This window comes from Bos indicus, chromosome 20 (assembly GCF_029378745.1).
Source record: "Bos indicus isolate NIAB-ARS_2022 breed Sahiwal x Tharparkar chromosome 20, NIAB-ARS_B.indTharparkar_mat_pri_1.0, whole genome shotgun sequence".
In the NCBI taxonomy this organism is placed as follows: Eukaryota; Metazoa; Chordata; class Mammalia; order Artiodactyla; family Bovidae; genus Bos; species Bos indicus.
This window is the reverse complement of record NC_091779.1, coordinates 47,470,591-47,474,228: the sequence shown is the minus strand read 5'-3', so window position 1 is coordinate 47,474,228 and position 3,638 is coordinate 47,470,591. Positions and strand designations below refer to the sequence as shown.

Here is a 3,638-nt window from a genome sequence, read left to right as displayed (position 1 = left end):
GAACAGAATTTATTTATTATCATTATTTTGCTAATATGATTTATATAAGTATGAAGAGCATTATAAAATATATATAGGTTATATAGACAAAAGTCTTTTTTCCTTAGTCTGGTAGAGATAATTTAGAGTAGTTGACTTGGAGCAGTTGAATATCTATCTGTATTATCAGAAGTTACTATCATGAATTTTCATTAGTATATATTTACATAACGTTCACTGTTTAACAACATGTACTCATCTGTTAATAACTGAAAATATAACCTTACTAACTAAAAAATAGTAAGATTCTAATGCTAGAATATTATGGGATGGTGTATAATGAAAAAAAGAGCGTATATGCTGAGTTGTGTCTGAATCTTTGTTACCCCATAGATTGTACCCTGCTAAGTACTTGTCCATGGAATTTTCCAGGCAAGCATACTGGAGTGGGTTGCCATTTCTTACTCCAGAGTATCTTGCTGACCCAGGGATTGAACCCATATCTTTTGTGTCTTCTGAGTTGGCAGCCAGATTCTTTACCACTGTGCCACCTGGAAAGCCAATGTGTAAAATAAAGTCAACTTCAAATTGGTACTTGCCATGGGCACTTGCCACCTTATCTACTTCTACAAAGATTAAATCATATGCTATGGCAGCTGCTGACCCTCAATACTCACTGAAAGGAATTCAGGGTGGAGAGAAGAAATAAGGCACTCTGCTCAGAGGGAAAAGCCATTTTAAGTTTTCATATTGTTCTTGTCTCTGAGCACTTCTCTCATCTTCATCCACACTCATTCAAGCTTATTAATGTCACTCTTTGAGTATGGTCTAAATTTGAACATAGAATATTCATTGTAACTGAAGTATCATAGAACAGGTATAAAATGCTACCTTTGAGTATAATTATGTCTTTAGAAATGTCAAGTGCTTTTGTTTTCCTTTTGTCTAAAATCATTATGCTGTCTTCCTGTCCACATATGGACAGTAAAATAAAATAACATAAATAAAAGAAAAAAAGAAGTAAAAGGAACACTGCATCAGTTCTAAAAATTATGAAAGGATAATGTTTTACAAGGGAATTCCCTGGTGGCTCAGTGGTAAAGAATCTGCCTGCCAATGCAGGAGACATGGATTCAATTCCTGGGTTACAAATATCCCCTGAAGAAGGAAATGGCAAGTCCCTCCAGTATTCTTGCCTGGGAAATCCCATGAACAGAGGGACCTTCAGGGTGACAGTCCATGGTGGTACAAAGATTTGGACATGACTTAGCAACTAAACAACAACAATATTTACAAACACAAAGTTTCTGCTAAGCTAGCTTTCTAGGTCGGAGAAGGCAATGGCACCCCACTCTGGTACTCTTGCCTGGAAAATCCCATGGACGGAGGAGCCTGGTGGGCTGCAGTCCATGGGGTCGCTAAGAGTCGGACACGACTAAGCGACTTCACTCTCACTTTCCACTTTAATGCATTGGAGAAGGAAATGGCAACCCACTCCAGTGTTCTTGCCTGGAGAATTCCAGGGACAAGGGAGCCTGGTGGGCTGCCATCTATGGGGTCGCACAGAGTCAGACACGACTAAAGCGACTTAGCAGCAGCAGCAGCAGCTTTCCAGGTGGCACTAGTAGTAAAGAATCCACCTGTTAATACAGGAGGCGTAAGAGACACGGGTTGGATCCCTGAGTCTGGAAGGTCCTCTGGAGAAGGAAATGGCAACCCATTCCAGTATTATTGCCTGGAAAATCCCATGGACAGAGGAGCCTGGTAGGCTACAGTCCATGGGGTCACAAAGAGTCGAACATGACTGAGCGACTTCACTTTTTAATCGTGGATAGATTGTTTCACTTTCTATTATGGTATTAAAATTGTGTTAAACTAAAATATATATATATATATATATATATATACATGTATGCTGGTTGAATGATCTGAGAAACAGGCTTCAGGATAATTTAAACATGCAAGGATGTTAGAGAGAATTTGGAGAGAACTTCATAAGATTAGGTCAGCCATCTAAATACAACTGAAATCTGAAAACATTAAAAAAAAAACTAAAAACAGAGTAGGTAGAAAGTCTATAACTGCAATTTTAAATACTGTTAATCTTCTAAGTCCCGTGTCTACACAGGAACCGTAGCTTATTTCACTACTCAAAGGCAAGTATTTAACCACTGCAAGTAATAGCAAGTATTTATCGAACACTGATAAAACTGCTGTATGTAATTTTGTGAAATCGTTTCCCTAAAGTTTATAACTCTATGAAGAAATGTAGTCACAGAATGTACCTAATAGATGCCCCCAACCATAGTGAGCATATTTGACCCAGGTACCTGGCGGCAGTGCTTTGGTATCCACCTCAACATTTGCACTAAATCCACACTTCCACTTAGAGAACTCTCAGGCATTAATTAAGCTCAGCAAGGCTGCTTTTGTAGACCCATTCCTGGGTCTGCGTACCTCTGATAGTTTTTTGTTTAAAGACTTTGTAGTAACCTTGCTGAAATTTCTTACATTGCCCGGCACACAGCAGTTATAGACTTCATACCTATTCTGTTTTTAATTTTTTTCCTTATGTTTTCAGATTTCATGTATTTAGATGGCTAACCTAATCTTATGAAGTTCTCTCCAAATTCTAACATCCTTGCATGTTTAAATTATCCTGAAGCCTGCTTCTCAGATGATTCAACCAGCACAGATATATATATATATATATATATATACATATATATATACATGCTGCTGCTACTGCTATGTCGCTTAAATCGTGTCCGACTCTGTGCGACCCCATAGATGGCAGCCCATCAGGCTCTCCCGTCCCTAGCATTCTCCAGGCAAGAACACTGGAGTGGGTTGCCATTTCCTTCTCCAATGCATGAAAGTGAAAAGTGAAAGTGAAGTCGCTCGGTCGTGTCTGACCCTCAGCGACCCCATGGACTGCAGCCTTCCAGGCTCCTCCATCCATGGGATTTTCCAGGCAAGAGTACTGGAGTGGGGTGTCATTGCCTTCTCCGATATATATACATACATACATATATATATATATATATACACACACACACACAGTTTTAATACCATAATAGAAAGTGAAACAATTTATCCATGATTAGAAAGTGAAGTTGCTCAGTTGTGTTCGACTCTTTGTGACCCAGTGGACTGTAGCCTACCAGGCTCCTCTGTCCATGGGATTTTCCAGGCAAGAATACTGGAATGGGTTGCCATTTCCTTCTCCAGAGGATGTTCCTGACCCAGGGTTTGAACCTGGGCCTCCTGCATTGTAGGCAGACGCTTTACCATCTAAGCCACCAGGGAAGTCCATTACTACTTGGAAAGGTACAGATTTGCGACTACACTGAAGTCCTCAAAAATGGAATCACTGGACAATCAGCTTGTTACAAGAGTTGTAGAAAAGAGAACTTGTGAACTGAACCTCAGGATTTCCTTATAGATTGAAATACATCCTATTTATGGTATGGGTGTGCTAAGTCGCTTCAGTTGTATCTCACTCTTTGCTATCCCATGGGCTAAAGCCCTCCAGCCTCCTCTATCCATGGGATTCTCCAGGTAAGAATACTAGAGTTGCCATTTTCTTCACCAGAGGACCTTCCAGACCCAGGGATCAAACCCGTGTCTCTTACGTCTCCTGTATTAACAGGTGGATT

At 40.0% G+C, this 3,638-nt stretch overlaps 1 non-coding gene across 1 annotated transcript; it reads right to left on the bottom strand.

The window, feature by feature from the left end:
- Nucleotides 1–3,215: 3,215 nt before the first annotated feature.
- Nucleotides 3,216–3,288, bottom strand: TRNAC-ACA (transfer RNA cysteine (anticodon ACA)). The gene has a single exon. It is a non-coding gene; the product is annotated as a tRNA-Cys (tRNA).
- Between the last annotated feature and the right edge of the window lie 350 nt (nt 3,289–3,638).